Raw genomic sequence first — 19,853 nt, forward strand, 5'->3', positions numbered from 1 at the left:
ATTAGAAGTTACAGAGCAGTAACAGTAACTGTGCTATGAAGACTTTCATAAAAAGCTATATATAATATTCTGCATTGACTGAGTGTTATGTTTCATGAATAAGATTTTCGAACATTGATAGTTGTTCAAAGCTCTTGAGAATATATAACATTTTCAAGTTATAGCTGGAACAAGAACCTACACAGCTTTTCCTTGTTCAATATTGTTATATGAAGTCAATATTATTAAGGACGTTCCAAGGTTTCCTATAACAGTGGCATCTGATGGTTGAGCCAAACTAAAATATACTATTTCCAAACCCTGTACAGTATTTAAATGTAAAAGACCATCTGTGCAAATGTGATATTTAAAATGTGAAGTCATACCGCACTTATTAATGAAGAAGAATTAAAACATGCAGTTTCCTAAAATGGTGTTAAAAGTTGCTAAGATTTTTGGAACAATTGAAAAATAAGAAGGTTAAAGGGTCTCAGATAAATACATTACTACATTAATAAGAAGAGATGTTTCATTTGAACACTAAGAAGCCTGAGGCCAAGAGAGATGAACATAATGTTTCTAAAGCACAGAGAAAAATGGATCAGTAAAACTCTCTTGTGCACATCAGACACAATAGCATGGTTAAGCTTTTGAAGTAGCTCCATTGTGCATAAAAACCAGGTAACACTGGTGATGAGGTGGTCCTTTAATGTCGACACACGTTAGCATTTACACTACAAATAGGTGCACATACAATAGGTACACGTGTCCCTGATCACTTCCCTGTGTAAGTGGTTTGAGTAAACAGATCACAATGTGTCTCAGAGACACACATGACACCATGTGCTGTTATACATAATGCTGACCACTTGTTATCAGATCACATGAGACTCTAATAGTAGGTGTAAAAGTAACAAGAACACAAACTAAGCCTGCAGAGGGCTGAGGACAGAACATGGGGGTCATTTCAAAGACCACATGAGTCCAGAGTACAGATTTCATACTGGTGCCTATGTATTGCATGAAAAATGATGCACAGGCTAGAACAGACCTTTATTCGTTTTGGATAAGTCAATCTGAGGAAACTTTTTAAGAGTTCAGAAACACCTGCATGTATAAAAAGTGAAACTGATTATGGAAATATTTAGTATGTGCTTGCTTATCTTTGCTTTAAATATTATATATATATATATATATATATATATATATATATTCTTTATATTTGTAATTTCTTTCTTATACCAGAAAAATAAATGTGAAAAACAAGAGCTGTATTTAAGGCTATGCACAGAAAGGAGCAGAGATTTTGTTTTGAAATTAATACAATACACTACACCTGAAACTCTGTCCTGTGTCTCATGCACACAGACCTTACTGAACACAAACACTCCCCCTTAATTTGAGTGTTCACATGAAAAGAGAACTCTCTCTTCCTCCAAACAGGCAGCCTATCAGAGCTAATCTACAAGACATGGAAAGTACGGTACCTTCCACACAACTTGGCATAAACATGTGGACATAATTATATAGCTTATGCTGAGCTATTCTCTGCTGTGGGCATGTCATTGTCTCTCTCTCTCTCTCTCTCTCTCTGTCACACAGACACACACACACACATACACACATTGGACAAGAGTAGGGTTTGTGGTTCATTCCTCCAAACAGTGTCTGTGGGTATTACAGTAAATGTGAGAAACCAGTATGTTTCTAACTTTTTTAATGGTTACTTTAAATCATGTTCTCTGCTGCATATACTAGACAGAATGAGAAATGGGACAGACAGACAGACATATCTGTTAATCTTTCAGCCTGTATAGTGTTTTTTTTTTATTACTTTTACTATGACCCTTTACCGTAATATGATAGATGCTGTGGAACCAAAATTTTCCCTGTAACTACCAAGCTTTCACTTTTTCTTCTGAGATTGATTTTGTTATAGAGTAATAGATAAGTTGGATTAAATTCCAACAATCAACTCTAAGCACTAAGGAAAGTAAAATCTTTGTTTCTCTTTTTGAAAATACATAATGATGCATGCGCCAGTTGCAACCGTTTGTGTGGTCAGAAAGGAATGATCAAAGATACAATAAGTGGGCAGATTTTATAATGTTTTTAGTTTAATTTAAATATATAATAGTTGAGTGTGATTTTAACATTAAAATTATGTTATACTGCATAGAATCTCTGAGGACTCAATGGTAAGGGATTTGACTTGACTGGTCTTGCAGTTGATATCATTTATATTTGGAACATGGAGGATATGGGAAATTTGCTGATGAAATTTGTTTGAGATTTCTGCTCACTTATCTATTGTTTTTTTTTTGCTTCCACCTTTCCGGCTGTGGGGTTACCATGACAACAGACTGAAAAGTTCAGTTTTCAGTCAGTTAGGTCAAACTTCTCTATCTGCAACCAAAACCACCAGTGCCTACTAGGAGGATCTCCAGATGTTCCCAAGCCAGCCATGAGCGATAATCTCTCCAGGTGGAGAGCTCTTTATCCAATGACATATTTTTGCTACAACTCTGCAAGGAGCTGACTTGTTCAGGAGATTCTTGCAAGGTGCCTGTACTGAACCACTTCTCAATTCAGGAGAGCAGTGTCTCTACTTTCGAGGCTCTCTTCGATTGTTGAGCTTATCATCTTATCACTGAGTAAAAGACCCACCCTAATTGGATTGGGCACTACCCACAATTCCTGTTACTGTTAATGAAGATTGGGATGTATAGTCCAGCTTCACCACCACAGATGGATACAGCAACTAACACTCCTAAGATACACTATATTGCCAAAAGTATTCGCTCACCTGCCTTGACTCGCATATGAACTTAAGTGACAACCCATTCCTAATCCATAGGGTTCAATATGACGTCGGTCCACCCTTTGCAGCTATAACAGCTTCAACTCTTCTGGGAAGGCTGTCCACAAGGTTTAGGAGTGTGTTTATGGGAATTTTTGACCATTCTTCCAGAAGCGCATTTGTGAGGTCACACACTGATGTTGGAAGAGAAGGCCTGGCTCTCAGTCTCCGCTCTAATTCATCCCAAAGGTGTTCTATCGGGTTGAGGTCAGGACCTTGCTTTGGTCACTGGTGCACAGTCATGTTGGAAGAGGAAGGGGCCAGCTCCAAACTGTTCCCACAAAGTTGGGAGCATGGAATTGTCAAAAATATCTTGGTATGCTGAAGCATTCAGAGTTCCTTTCACTGGAACTAAGGGGCCAAGCCCAGCTCCTGAAAAACAACCCCACACCATAATCCCCTCCACCAAACTTTACATTTGGCACAATGCAGTCAGACAAGTACCGTTCTCCTGGCAACCGCCAAACCCAGACTCGTCCATCAGATTGCCAGATGGAGAAGCGCGATTCGTCACTCCAGAGAACGCGTCTCCACTGCTCTAGAGTCCAGTGGCGGCGTGCTTTACACCACTGCATCCGACGCTTTGCATTGCACTTGGTGACGTATGGCTTGGATGCAGCTGCTCGGCCATGGAAACCCATTCCATGAAGCTCTCTGCGCACTGTTCTTGAGCTAATCTGAAGGCCACATGAAGTTTGGAGGTCTGTAGCGATTGACTCTGCAGAAAGTTGGCGACCTCTTCGCATTATGCGCCTCAGCATCCGCTGACCCCGCTCCGTCTGTTTACGTGGCCTACCACTTCGTGGCTGAGTTGCTGTCGTTCCCAAACACTTCCACGTTCTTATAATACAGCTGACAGTTGACTGTGGAATATTTAGGAGCGAGGAAATTTCACGACTGGATTTGTTGCACAGGTGGCATCCTATCACAGTTTCACGCTGGAATTCACTGAGCTCCTGAGAGCGACCCATTCTTTCACAAATGTTTGTAAAAACAGTCTGCATGCCTAGGTGCTTGATTTTATACACCTGTGGCCATGGAAGTGATTGGAACACCTGATTCTGATTATTTGGATGGGTGAGCGAATACTTTTGGCAATATAGTGTGTGTAAACTCTTCTTTAAAGTGTCGCCCCTACCTGAAGGATGTACCCCAGTCTTCTCTGGGAGTATGGTTCTGGTCTTGGAGTTGCTGTTTTGCATCCTAGCAGCTTCACAAGCAGCAGCCAAACATCTGAAAGTATGTCCGAAGTCCTAAAAGAATATCACAAGGATGTTACCTCTAGTTCCCCATACTGGATAACTCTCAAACCTTGGCTGCGTCTTCCTGTCCTGTCCATAAAGACCACAAACAGGAGTGGATACAAGTCGCATACTCTCACTGTACACATAAAAAGACCGAACTATATATACAGTATCTCACAAAAGTGAGTACACCCCTCACATTTTTGTAAATATTTTATTATTATACCTTTTCATGACAACACTGAAGAAATGACAATCTGCTCCAATGTAAAGTTGTGAGTGTACAGCCTGTATAACAGTGTAAATTTGCTGTCTCCTCAAAATAACTCAACACACAGCCATTAATGTCTAAACCGTTGGCAAAAAAGTGAGTACACCCCTAAGTGGAAATGTCCAAATTGGGCCCAATTAGCCATTTACCAAGGTCTCAGGTGTGAATGGGGAGCAGGTGTGTTAAATTTGGTGTTATCGCTCTCACACTCTCTCAAACTGGTCACTGGAAGTTTAACATGGCACCTCATGGCAAAGAACTCTCTGAGGAACTGAAAAAAAGAATTGTTGCTCTACATAAAGATGACCTAGACTATAAGAAGATTGCCAAGACCCTGAAACTGAGCTGCAGCACGGTGGGCAAGACCATACAGTGGTTTTACAGGACAGGTTCCACTCAGAACAGGCCTTGCCATGGTCGACCAAAGAAGTTGAGTGCATGTGCTCAGCGTCATATTCGGAGGTTGTCTTTGGGAAATAGATGTATGAGTGCTGCCAGCATTGCTGCAGAGGTTGAAGGGGTGGGGGGTCAGCCTGTCAGTGCTCAGACCATACGCCACACACTGCATCAAATTGGTCTGTATGGCTGTCGTTCAAGAAGGAAGCCTCTACTAAAGATGATGCACAAGAAAGCCTGCATACAGTTTGCTCTAGACAAGCAGACTAAGGACATGGATTACTGGAACCATGTCCTGTGGTTCGATGAGACCAAGATAAACTTATTTGGTTCAGATGGTGTCAAGCGTGTGTGGCGGCAACCAGGTGAGGAGTACAAAGACAAGTGTGTCTTGCCTACAGTCAAGCATGGTGGTGGGAGTGTCATGGTCTGGGCCTGCATGAGTGCTGCCGGCACTGGGGAGCTACAGTTCATTGAGGGAACCATGAATGCCAACATGTACTGTGACATACTGAAGCAGAGCATGATCCCCTGCCCTGACTGGGCCGCAGGGCAGTATTCCAACATGATAATGACCCCAAACACACCTCCAAGATGACCACTGCATTGGTGATGGACTGGCCAAGCATGTCTCCAGACCTAAACCCTATTGAGCATTTGTGGGGCATCCTCAAATGGAAGGTGGGGGAACGCAAGGTCTCTAACATCCACTAGCTCTGTGATGTCATCATGGAGGAGTGGCAACCTGTGAAGCTCTGGTGAACTCCATGCCCAAGAGGTTTAAGGCAGTGCTGGGAAATAATGGTGGACACACAAAATATTGACACTTTGGGCCCAATTTGGACATTTCCACTTAGGGGTGTACTCACTTTTGTTGCCAACGGTTTAGACATTAATGGCTGTGAGTTATTTTGAGGGGACAGCAAATTTACACTGTTATACAGGCTGTACACTCAATACTTTACATTGTAGCAGTTCTTCAGTGTTGTCACATGAAAAGATATAATAAAATATTTACAAAAATGTGAGGGGTGTACTCACTTTTGTAGGCAATTGCTTGCAATACCTTCATATCTTCCAACACACGCAATCATAGATCTTCGTCACATCTACAAAACACATGTAGACTGGATTGGAATACTTCATGACCCCCAGAAAGTGGTGTAAGAATAAAGAGCTGTTCCACTCCATTTGTGTGTATTTATTTGAAATATTGTTTAGGGATGCCAGTATGTTTTTGTGCTTAATAATATGTGGTATATTTGGTGCAAATTTGAATCTGCCTTTGAATTCTTTATTTTATACAATAATTTTTCTCTAATTGTGACTTTCCTATAGTCCTCAAGTTTATTATGTTTATTGTAAATACAGAGGCCCAAGCATTGATCCCTGTGGAACACCAGAACAAGAAACACAGCTGATTTATGATGGTTCACTAAACTGGGTTTATGGAGAAGGGTTTATAGTCATATTTTTGGAGATCATGACTAAACCTGCAGTTTCAGTTAGATGATTATATGCTCCTTGCTGAGAACAGTTCCATACACTGATTCTCAATTGACTCTGAAACCCCTCAGGGTACATACACATAAGAAGAAAGCACTCACATCCCTCTCTGGTGTCCAACAATCTCTATATACACTTTCAACAATTGCTGCTGTCATTGCTTATTGCTGTGGGCCAACCAAACCTCTAGCAGTATTTGCAGCTTTTCAATGTTTTGACCACACGATTCAGGAAATCTACATTCTTTGCCTGGAAAAGCACACACAGAAGCATTAACACACTCTTTCAACAAGCACAGTAAGTCAAACCTTGAGCTGCAGACAAGAGGCAGTGTGCTCAGGATGCTGTGGTTAAAGACCCCAGACAAATGTCTTCCTCTATTGAGTTCATTCACACAAAACTTTCCATAGTACTACCCACCTTCTGGTATTTTATCTCATGCCCATCACACAAGTAAGTTTCCTCTCATTTTCAGTGCGTAAAATAGCCTCAGAAGAGCCAATTCACCCTTTAAGACGGTATGCTATTGTTTAGACCTGAGAATATTGTGTAAATGTAAGGAGCCTTGTGAGTCCTTTTAAAGAATTTTAGACACAAACAAGAGAAGGTTCACTTATGTTTTATTTATTTATTTATTTTTCATTTGTAGACTAACATATAGGTTTTCTCTTTATATATTTATACTCTTTTCCACTTTCATAAAATCATAAAATTCTGCATATTTATAATAACTGTCACAAAATAAAAGGAGAATGTGTCTTATGCACTACATTCTGGCCAATTAAAATAGAAAATATACAAAAAAAAAAAAAAAATTATATATATATATATATATATATATATATATATATATATATAATACAAACAATATAAACAGATTTGATTAAATGAATGCATGAATTAATTAGTACTGTGATTAGTAATTAATTGTTAACCAATAACTTTTAACTAATGTTAATAACTAACAACTGGAATTTTATATTTTAACACATTAGTAATTATGGAAAATTAAACATTCCTTTAATATTTTTTGGAAATCGGTCATCTAATTTATGACCACTAATGTCAGCTAATTTTTATAGTTACAAATTGTTAAATATATTATTTTTAGTGTTGTTGTTGTTGTTGTTGTTGTATGTCGATCTGGCTTCCTTTGATGCCTCAGCTGATCTTTCATGCTTTATGTGAATTAGTCATACAGAAGAGGTGGGAAAGCTACACCTCAGCTCTGGATCTTTCGTCTTCCCGCCTGTATGATGTAAAGACCTGCTTCATAGCTTCTGGTGCATGTGTATTAGCTACAAGCTGGGGGAAATTTTTGTAGTGTGGTCCACAAAGCTGAAAATCATGCAAATCTATTGACTCACTGTTGTGACAAAGAATACAGAACACATTTACAGCAGAGACCAAAGGTTTACAGGCTCAAGATTTAATCTCAGTTTGTCTGCAGTTCTAACAATAACAAAGATCCCCTAATAGAACAAGAAAATGTAAAAATAAAATAGTCAGATGTCTGGAAATTGATTTAGTATTTACTGTCCAGTTTTAGTATTACTGTCCAGTATCACCCAAATGAGGATGGGTTCCCTACTGAGCTGGTTCCTCTCAAGGTTTCTTCATTATCTCATCACAGAGAGTGTTTGCTTGCTCATTAGGGTTAAAATAGGGATAAAATAGAAACTTTCATTTAAACTTTATATATATATATATAGGTATATATATATACCTGTTTCTGTACTTCTGTTAAGCTGTTAAGACAATGTCCATTGTTAAAAGCGCTATACAAATAAATTGAATTAAATTATTCTTTGGTTCGGTTAGATTTTAATATTGTAATAGATTTGACTAGTTTTAAGATATTTTTATTCCCTAAAATGTCATTTTTATGTAGTGAAGTCAGGTAATAAAAAGGTAAAGTCACTAAATACTAACAAGTTGAATGCCTCCCAGTGACTTGAGTGACAGCGAGCTTTGGGGACAATATGTGGGCGTGTCCAGTGACGCAACAAAGTTAAGAAAAGTAGAACTTTATGGAAATATGAAGCAACTTGATGCAGTGACTACCAGTGGGAGTGAAGACTGTAGAGAGCATGTGATCTGTGACAAAGCGTTCACACTGCTTCTCCTTCATCTCATATGATATGATGCAGTTATACACTGCTGAGTTTTATACTTGTTGTCAAGTAGAATGTTAGTTCCTCCGCCCACTGAGAAATGTTATTACTATGGCAACCAGAAATTGGAACACCCACTGATTACTTAAACTGTAAATAAGAAGTATCTTGGTTTTGTGTGAAGAACTTCTCTGCACTGCATGTGTCACTCACTTTGTTGATGTCGATCTGGCTTCCTCTGATGCCTCAGCTGATCTCCCATGCTTTATGTGAATTAGTCATACAGAAGAGGTGGGAAAGCTACACTTCATCTTTAGATCTTTTGTCTTCCTTCCTGTTTGAAGTGAAGACCTGGTTCATAGTTTCATCCTGCTAGATCCAGAGCTTATCCTGAGAACACTGAGTGGGAGATACTGTACACCCTGGTTGGGATGCCGGTCATTTGCATTGCACCACCTCCACACACACACACACGCACACAGTCATTTTCTCTTAGCCAGTCTACTTACCAGCATGTTTTTGGGAAGTGGGACCCTGGTGTAGGAACATGCGTCTACACAAACACACATCTACCAATTTAGCACAAGCAACAGTGAAGTAACCAAGTGTACAGATGTCTAAAATAGATTTCTAGACAATTTGAAGGACTTCCTGAGTATGATGATGATCAAGCAAAAAGAAAAAGCAAAGGATTAAATGACACCCTTGAACACATCTGTTTGAGGAATAGTGACATCTTCTAGTTGACATCTTCAAGAATATTAACCTCTAGATGGTTAATTTAGTTAGCAATATCAGTTCCATGTATGGATGTACCAGTAATTTGGGACAGCAGTTGTGTTGGTCAGTGCTTTTTTTGTCTTCTTTGTGGTAAGAATTAAGTAGCTTGGTTTTGGTGAGAAGTCGGTTTAGTTTAGTTTAAGTAACACAATTTAGGAGACAGGATTTACTTTAGATAGTAACCACTGTATTATTTTTTTTGTTTGCCATTTAATCAAAGCCCAGACTGGCTGAAAAATCAGACGAGTTAAAATTACTTTCAGTTATTTGACTCTAAGTCTAAATCACCAACACTGGCAAAATTAAACTAAATTAAAAAAAATTAGTTGTCAAATGATACAGAACTACGAATGTCAAAAAAATTGAATGCGTGCTTTCAGGGAAACGAAGCAAAAATATGACTGCAAAAAAACAAAACAAAAAACAAGGTACACTGAAGTTCCTCAGTGAGTATGAGCTAGTTTATGTAAATAAAGGCGGTTGGAGAGAGGTGAAAGGAAGGTCCAAAGTGAAAGAGAAACCCGGGGAAATAGGAAGTGAGAAATTGTTCAGCTATTGTATTTGGCCTAATACCACTGAAATACTCCTGACTTCATTTCCAGTAGTGTACAGAAGAAGCACGAAGGTCACAGCACTGCATGTTTAGTGTTCGAACTTCAGCATTATCGAAGCTGTGATCATCATTGTATGCTTTCTAGAACTTTCTACTGTTGAACTGAATATCCCTCAACAAACCATAGCGTTATCTAGTCTCTTCTCTTCACTGGTTTCTCTGGAAACAGACAAGAGCCAAAGATGTGGTTTGAAATGTGGTCGATTATTTAATGTAAGTCTTCCTGTACAGTTTGGTTTACAGCCAGCTGTAACTAGAGACAATGGAACATTTTTTTGTTTTGTTCAGATACCGCTTTTTATTCTCAAGCTTAATGTTAGTCATGTGAAAGTTATATTGCTCATAATAGCATTCAAATTGCAATTCATTTCTTTCAAAAATGACAAACACACTAGTGTACTAGCATATTTTTTTTACCTGTAAGTATCTGAATCATTCATTCATTCATTCATTCATTCATTCATCTTCTGTAACTGTTGTTTTTTCCTAATCAGGGTCTCGCTGGATCCAGAGCATATCCTGGTAACAGGCAGGAGAAGTCATGCTTGTTGGGTCATCAGTCCATTGTGGAGCACATAATGAGTCATTTCCTTGTTTAATTGGCTAAATCATGCGTGGGTTTGTCACAGGTCCATTAGTTAAGGAAACACAAACAAACAAACAAACAAACAAACAAACAAACAAACAGACAGGAGGCAGGATAGAACAATATTAACTTTGCATATAAACCTAGGCAATTCAAGATCATGGGCAATTTATTTACACAGACAGACAGAACCACAAGTTAAACGTTTAACTTTGTGCATTGAGGGGAAAAAAACAAACTCAAGACCTATACCTTGACACTTCCAAAGCTGGTAATGGTGACCAAGAGCAAATAAAAACAGCAGTGCTCGCGCTCTCTCTCTCTCTCTCTCTTTCTCTCTCTCTCTCTCTCTCACACACACACACACACACACACACACACGCACACACACACAGCTGTTTACAGGAAGAAAGGGGGTTGCAGAAGTTGTTTGAGCGTAACTGTGCTGGTCTCATCAGAGACTCAAAAGAGGACAGGCACAAGAAGTGGCCTTCCCTGGAGTCATGGAAAAAGTGTGTCACTCAACCTCTTACAAAGAATAAATATACAGGCTTAATTTCTGCCAGGGTTTGGCCAAATCAAGATACATTATCATCTCTTGTGTTTCTTTGCATTTGATAACACTGCAATTCAAACAAGGCCTGACAGGAATGGCTGTCGAACTGATTTCTTTGAGGAACCCTCTGAAATCTTGCAAAAAAAAAACCCCATTTTTTGTTAGCTCAGTGTTTAGTGCTGATGCTCTTGTTTGCAGAGTGCTAATAAAAACCAGCATCTTCAAAATCAATCAATCAATAAATAAAGTCCTTCACCAGAAGCACACTGTCAATAATAAGCAAAGAAAAACAAACGAAAGTTAAGATCTACATTCAGTTGACTCACACTCATTTGCTGCAATCTAGCATTATTATTTGTTGTCAGCATTTCTGGGTGAATTATACCTTAAAGAAAGAAAAAAAAAAACCTTGTCACTCTGGTTTGCCTCAGACTCCTCGAGGGCGATGATCCTGCTCACCTGTGGGCTGTTTGCCCCCTGCTTCACCCCAGGGCAGTGGCTTTCTTATGGAATCGTTGTGTACTTTCCAGAGGTGTTAGTCATCCCATAGGCCCTTTCATTCTGTCACCTCAGGACTCCTCCTGAAAAATCCCCACTAGGAAGTGTCAACAAGTGCAGCAGCAGGGCCGCAGGGTTCCTCCTGAAACATCGCTCACATAATATCTAGCTTTTCCTGGCCTTATGACAAGTTTTTATTACAGCAATAAAACTGATCACGTGTGATTTATTTGATTTGAGGACACAATTTGTCATTTGTGTATAAAATGTGCTTAATGAGCTGATACATTAAAAATAAATAAATACACCACTTTTACTTATTTATGAATGCGTATGTCCATCTCTGGTATAATCACTAAGACGTATAGTTTCTTTTTTCCTTTGAAAATGAACCCGGGACCAGCCCAGGCTTTGCAGGCTTTACATCAGAAGTAGGACAATGTGAGTGCGTATGTGTGGGTATACCAGAGGAGTGAGTCACTGCCTACTGCACTCTGCTAATTGGCTGATCTAGGCAGGGTTATTTTAAGCAGGTATAAAGTTCAGGTGGCTTCGACTAGACAACCTCAGTGCTCAGAGCAGAGCTGAATTTCCTGCAGAGGAAAAAAAAAAAAGGACATATGATACAGGATTTGTTGTCTGAATTACCATTTCTAATGTTATTTTTTTAATACTCCAAATCCAAATTTCTGGAGCATGTAAGGTAGAGTTTTTTTTAAATGAGTCGAAAGATTTGAGATTTCAGCTGAAAAGTAAGATAAGTCGGGAAAACATAAGGAAATAAAATTATGTATACTTCAATTTACGATATACTTAAATACTTAGATTTTCATTGCCTTCAGTAGTCCTTTAATACAATAAAATACAATTAGCCTAGTTAGTATCAGTCACACATTTTTTTTTTTGACTCAGCAGTAAAAAGTTTGCATGTGCAAACCAAATCACGTCAATAGCTACTACAGAACAAGCCACTGACTGTAGATGTCATCTTCTGAAAACAATAAGCCATTGAAGTGAATTAATTAGAAATGTGTGTGTGCTATGCAGATTGTTAGGAGGCTCAAAGAAAAGACTGTGTGTGTGAGTGAGTGAGTGAACAAGTAGACGTCCGCCTGTTTGACGTGAGTCATCACATTTGTTAGCAGACTGAAAACACGGCATCCGCCATATTTCAACACCATGGCCGTGTTTTCTTCTTCGTATTAACCCTTTCAGGAATAAACTTTTTGATATGCATGGACCGTCCATGAGTGACAAAAAAATACAAAGAAACAGAATGCATGAATAATAACAATAATAATAATAATCATAATAGTAATCTTTCAAAAAAGATGTCCAAAAATTATTTATACACAATTAAAAATTTATTTATTTTTTGATAAATTATTTCTACAGAGCTACAATATTCTGTTAAGTTCCATTAGTTTTCCTAAGTTATTTATAGTTGATTTACAGCTTATATTTTCCTAAAATATACAAATTGAATGTCCATAAGTGTGGACACTCGACATGAAATAGCAGCATCAGATTTTGACAATTATTCTGTTATGACACAAACAATATTAACTCTAACCTAAAAATCGGTTCAGTTCTAGAGTTCTAAGGGTTTTAAAGAGAGGTCTCATGTTTATATTTAAAGCAATTTGTCTGGCTCTTGTCTCACTGTACTCTGATCAGCTGAGACTAGGATTTTCACTGCAAAAAATAACATATCTAAAATAGAATCAAGTGAAATAAATTAAATATAAGATTATTAAACTTATTACTAGACATTGCTTGAAATAGTCTTGTTCAGTTGGCAGATAGTTTCGCTAAGTGCAAACATTTATTTATTTATTTATTTATTTATTTATTTTAGAAAGAACAAAATTCATTGCCAATAGAATAAGAAAATGTAAAGCTGGATATTAGTTTTGTTTTTTGTTTTTGTTTTTTTAAATCTTAATCTTTCTTTATCTTTAATCTTAGAGTCACTTTGAGATATGGAAAACTAGACAAATGTGATACCACATTTTTTAATCTGAGTGTTTTAAATGAGACACTACGACATTCATTAAGTCAGACTTCAGATTTCTTCACCTTGTACTTAGACAGGTATTTGAACAAAATCCCAAAGTCTGGTTTGTTCCTGGACTTTGCTTAATCAAGGATTAGCCCCAGATACCATGAGCAGTGAGAGATAACACACTGAAAGCTGCAGTCACCCATAACCAGCATAAAACCTAGCTGTCTATTTAACACATCAAACACATTAGAACCAAAAATACCAAATAGCACAGAAGCAAACACACACACACACACACACACACACCCCACACACACACCAAGAAAGAAAGAAAAAAAACCTACAGTCTCAATGTAATGATGAAAGCAAAAAAAAAAAAAAAAACCCAGCATGAGACTCCTTTTAATAACACTATCATACCGTTTCAGTCATATGATTTTTTTTCTGTTGCAGTCACCATATTTGAGACTAAATTTCTGGCTTCGCTGCACAAAAGGGAACAACTAAGAGATGAAAGACTGAAATGAGTAAAATGACTGAAATCACTACACATTTAGGAAGGAAATAAATGGGGCAAAGTCGATCAAATAGACAGTAACCTTTATATTCCTTTCCAGTAACTGCTGATTCCTCTTAAACTGACACACACACAAACACACACGCTTAGGCCACATTAATTGAAACACCTGTTGATGTGATACAACAAACCTTTATTAATTCAATTTGACATAGTAAAATCAAATAAACCTCAAATATACATCAAAAATAGTGTGAAATAAAAATAGTATAAGATACATAGAAATAATAAAAATAATCAAAGGAGTGAAGGAGTACATATGCTAGAGTTCTGTTTATTTATTATATTAATTAAATATTAATGCTGGTCACTGAAGACTGGTAGAACATCTTGAGCAGGACATGGCCTATAGAAGGACCCAGCACTGTCCAGTTCTTTCAGCTGCTCCTTTTGGGCTCGCCAAAGCATATCATCAGATCGGCATTTTATTTATTTATTTATTTTTTATTGATTCCCTTCCCAAGAATCGAACCCAGGCCACAGCAGTGAGAGCACAGGCTCCCAGACCACCAGGGAACCGAAAACCCTCGCTCAATTTAAGCCATTATCTACTTAGCCAATCATGTACAAGTGGCATAATGACATCAGAATGACTTTGACCATGGCATGGTTGTTGGATTTGAGCATTTTTCAGAAACTGCTGACTCCTTCACACACAACAGATGCTAAAGTTTACACAGAATGCTGCAATCAAGCACAAAAAAAAAAAAAAAAAAAAAACATCCAGTGAGCTGCGATTCTGTGGGTGAAAATGACTTGGTGATGAGAAAGGTTTATGGAGAATATCCTGCCTGGTTTGAGCTGATGAGAAGGGTAAATAAGCAAACTGTGGTGAGCAGAAATCTCAACACCACAACATAGGAAACACTGAGGGGGATAAACTACATTACAGCATTGCAGAAGATCACTCTGAGGTCCACTTTTGCCAGCCAAGAACAGGAATAGTGAGTTAAATAGTGGACTCACTGAAACAGGATAGTAGAAGACTGGATGAAAACCAACGCCTAACTTAATGAGGCAGCATGACAGGGTGGATCCTGTTAAAGATGTTGTGCATGTGGTATTAGGGCACTCAATTATGAATCAAATGAAAGGGTGGTTTAACAAGTGCTAGTACCCCCCAAGCCTGAAGGAGCAGGCAAAATGGCTTTTGTTGATTTTCAGAGATGAGTCAGACACCCAGGATAGAGCAGGGCTGGCAATGACACTATGGACTGTGTAGGGCATTGTTTCATTCTGTCCTCACAAGATAAGCAATGGAAAGTTAACTCACTTAGTTTTGTATGAATTTACAATGGTGAGCCCATGTTGAGAAGAAGCATCCTGACATGCTGTGTGTGCTTGCGTGTCTCAAGCTAATGAAGCCTTGTTAAATAGTTAATCGGGAACTGCAAGAGGTGAAGACAAACATTTTTGAGAACAAAAAGTGTAGTGGTGAAGGTTTAAATGCTTGCAGTGCTGTCTGAGCCTAATCCTTCTATCAAGTTTGAGGAGAGAGAGCTGTGTGTGTGCGCGTGTGTGTGTGTGTGTGTGTGTGTGTGTGTGTGTGTGTGTGTGTGTGGAGTGGGGCTGGGGCTGGGGCTGGGGCTGTTTCAGAGGTTCAGAGGGAGCTGAATAAAGTCTTTTCTCAGTGCAGCAGCTCCAGACTGCATGACTTTTTGTTTGCACAGTGCCGGACAATGCTACAAGGAGGGAGAGCAGAGGCAGCTCAACATGTCAGGGCGTGTAAGTGTCGCCCCAGGCAGTGCGCACTCTCACTGAGGCTGAGACAGTTTCTCTCCTCTCGCTACCTCTTCCTGTCTTTCTCTCTCTTTCTCTCTCTCTCTCTCTTGGAAGTGAATAAACAAAAGGCAGACTACTGTCTCAAGATAATGACCTTAGTCAGCCCAATAAAAAGCAGCTGGCAGGACAGGGGTTACTTGGCTCGAGTTATCACAGAGCAGTTTGTTGATTATGATCTTATGAACGTGAATATAATGTATTGTCTTCCGTCATGTGAATATAGTTTGTAATGTAATATACAAGTCATGTACTGTCTATTATTAAGATAAAATTGAACCAAACTGTTCTGGTTAAAGGTTAAAAAGCAGAAACCTCCCTTGACTGTGCAGAAACTCAAATAAAGTTATGCAAGAACAATCAGCATGCAGGTGAAAGCCCCACATCACGCTTGAGTAATATTTGTTTGCCACCGAGCCATAAGCACATCGTCATTTTATTCCATGGTGTAAATAAAATGAGGCAAAACTTTTATTATACACCCTAAAGGCGAAACCAGTGCGTGTGAAAATCATGTTGATGGTCCGTTGGCGCCTGAAGTAAAGTCGTCTGCGGTTGTGTAAGGACAGGGTTAATATCTCAGGATGTGTCTCAATGCCATGAGTCACCTCAGTCAACTCATTTTTTTTGTTTTTTTGCGAGGTGGGTTTCAGCAGCCTGTAAACAGATAGTCATATCTGTATCACACGTGCTTTGGCTCCTAGATGTCTGTCTGACATTTTTTTTTTTTCTTCACCTGTGTTCACTTACTCATGTGCACAAAGGGATCACTGCTCATAATCATCGAGATAAGATCCCTATTATAATACAGGCTCGATTTTTGCCTGCCATTATACACCAATTAAGGTGACGAGGGCATCGAGTTTGCTGGAGTGAAGCGAATAAAACAATAGAGACAAAGAACAGTTACCACGCAGAGACGTACAGTTTTGCACGGCTTGGAAGTCAAACAACTTCCTGTGTTTTATTTTGTGTTTTTTTTTGCCAACTCATGGGAATGGGAGGGGTCAGGAAGAGACATGGCGTACAGGTTCTCTCATTGTTTCTGATTCAGGCTCACACACTGGCACCTAATAACTAAATTAAATGAGTTCAGTGTCATCGTTACATGAAAGACTTTGACATATCTGAGACCTACAAAAAAAATAATAATCGTCGGTGAAAAGCTCCATTTTTTTGCATGTGCATAAGCATGTGGTTCTTGCAGCTGTTGCACTTTTTAATTTCTTTGTTCATTTTGACCAATACACAGGGTATGGGGGGAGGGGGGGGCTTCACATGGAAGACCTTGAGTTTTTGTTCAGAAATGATTCACCTGAAACCAAACTATATTCAGTGTGTCTTTTGCCGTAGTCTTTATATTTGGCCGGGTTCGTTTTGAAGGCTGCTTTTACTTCTACGTGAAACTGTAAAATAAGAATACTTTCACTCCGATGTGGTTTTCAGACTACTCTCCCCACCCAGTGCCTAAAGAAAAAAATTCCATCTGTACGTGAATTTAGCTCTTTTTATGGCTTATCTGCGATGATTTCACTTCAGAGACATTATCTCTGTGCTTTCCCTTAGATGACAGGCCACCAAAACATGCCAAGCTGCTAACCTACAGCCACTTCCTAATTTTTATTTTAGATTTTGCGTCAAACGCGGCAAGGAGGCTTAGTCAAAACTCATGACTCATGAAGCCTGCTGTGCAACACAGGTGACTGTTTCAACAGAATTGATTTTTGAAGCCAATCAAATTGTAAATCTAGTAAGAGACCTTTATATTATTGTTAATAAATAGTTTATTTATTAATTTTACGGTGCATAAAGATCTTTTTTCCCTATGCAAATTAATTCAAATCTAAATTCTAATTATGGAAATGAAGCTAAAAAAAACAGGAATTATGTATAGTACAAGGAGTTAATCAGGACAAAGAGAATTACAAGAAGTTACACAGATTTTCACCTTTGCTGGAAACCTGGGCCTGGCCACTGTGTGAAAATAATGCGAATTTTCCAGCAAATCCTATGAATGTACAGATACGGGATGGGAAGATGAAGTGACAATTAAAACAGGAACTGAACTAAATCCACATTTGTCAAGCAGACAAGGTTTAAAAAACATAAACATATGAGATTTCCATAAGATGACTCATTGTAATCCAATCAGTTGCGCGAACGCTGTGTATGTCATTCTGGTTACTTTCTGATTGTGTTGGATGTTATATAAACATTACGTAACTTCACAGCTGTTTAATATGCCTCTGACCTTAATCTTAACATCCCATGAGTTTGGATAAATCACAAATTTGCAGTGACAATAATGATAGTCATAACATTAAAACCACCTGCATAATATAATGTAGGTTGCCCTTGTGCCATCAAAACAGCCCTGACTCATTGAGGCAGAGACTCTACAAGACCTCTGAAGGTGTGCTGAGGTATCTGGCACCAAGACATTAGCAACAGTTCCTGTAAGTCCTGTTAGTTAGGACCTTCATGGAAGAGTCCACTTATTCATCCAGTACATCACACAGATTTGGAGGCCAAGTCACCTTGTCATGATCTATAGATTCTCTGATTCAGTCATCCAGCCATCACAATTTGGCCCTTGACAAAGTCACTCACACACAGATTCTTTTGCTTGCCCATTTCCTGGTAACTGTCTGTTTACCCTTAACAGATGCCACTGTAATGAGATAATCAATGTTATTTATTTCACCTGTCAGTGGTTTTAATGTTACGGCTGATCGGTGTGTTAATGTGGTAATGTTAGCATCATTAATCCTAGACCATTTGGGGTGTGATACATAAAAGCATGTAGCACTGCATCATTCTAATGACCATAATTAGCTATATTAATCAACCTTATAATCCCTTAAAATTAAGACTATAATGATAAAAATGTAATTATTTTAACTGACAACTTTCAATGCTTGAGGTCAACATCCACAACATTGTAGTTTAAGTATCATGATGTGTTATGTATGCTGTACAACACACACAGTGTATATGTATATCTATATGAGTGTACACTCTATACAACACTCACTATGGAACTAAATGTTTCCTCAAAACTGAAATTAAATTTACATTTGAAAAACATTCTGTGCCAGCATTTATCACACACACACACACTATCATCATCATAATAAGTTGACTGAATCTGGTTTATGTGTGAACCTACTGTAAGTTCCACAGAAATGAAATGCTACGCCAACATAAAATCAGCTCCTACACATTACATAACTTGTTTGGTTTCTAGGTCAATGAGTTTGAGACGATTTGCATCAACAGTGTCTTGAACTGTTAATGTAACATGTTGTACAGCCAACATGATTTCAAAGGCCTGGAATCAAATCAAACAACACAAACTCAGGAACAAACCCAGGAACCCTGTAGCAGCATTGATTATTTCAATACAGTGGTACCTGTTAAGGGGTGGGATATATTAGACATTAAGTAAACAGTCACTTCTCAAAGTTGACATGTTGGTAGCAGCAAAAAATGGGCAGGTGTAAGGATTTGAGTAATTTTGACAAAGACCAAACAGTAATGTCAAGGTAACTGGGTCAGAGCATCACCAAAAACTGTTCGGGAATGATTTGTGAAACATGACAAAGAGTTTGAGGTGTTGACTTGGCCTCCAAATTCCCCAGATCTCAGTCCGATAGAGCATCTTTGAGATGTGCTGGACAAACAAATCAGATCCATGGAGGCCTTACAGGACTTATAGGATCTGCTGCTGGTGTCTTGGTGCCAGATACAACAGCACACCTTCAGGGATCTAGTGGAGTCCATGCCTCAGTGAGTCAGAGCTGTTTTTGTGGCACGAGCTGAACATGCACACTATTAAGCAGGTGATGTAATGTTATGGCTGATTGGGTCAGTGGATCACATTCACTCTGCACAATCTTTGAGCTAGCAAACTGGTGTTTTGTTTTGTAAAATTAGTTTAAATTCATGTTAAACTATCTAAATAAACTACATTCAATCAAATTCCAAAGCCGATCTTAAATCTGACGGACCACATGTTCCTTCTGTTCTGTATAATAATAATAATAATAATAATAATAATAATAATAATAATAATAATAATAATAATAA

The 19,853-nt window shown here is 38.4% G+C and overlaps 1 long non-coding RNA gene across 1 annotated transcript in view; it reads right to left on the reverse strand.

The window, feature by feature from the left end:
* Positions 1-8,037: 8,037 nt before the first annotated feature.
* Positions 8,038-19,853, reverse strand: part of LOC131350968 (uncharacterized) — a 46,506-nt gene continuing 34,690 nt past the window's right edge. Inside the window, exon 3 of the long non-coding RNA XR_009204324.1 lies at positions 8,038-11,996. This is a non-coding gene — a long non-coding RNA (uncharacterized LOC131350968). The remainder of the gene's footprint in view (positions 11,997-19,853) is intronic.

This window comes from Hemibagrus wyckioides, linkage group LG03, assembly GCF_019097595.1.
Source record: "Hemibagrus wyckioides isolate EC202008001 linkage group LG03, SWU_Hwy_1.0, whole genome shotgun sequence".
Lineage (NCBI taxonomy): Eukaryota > Metazoa > Chordata > Actinopteri > Siluriformes > Bagridae > Hemibagrus > Hemibagrus wyckioides.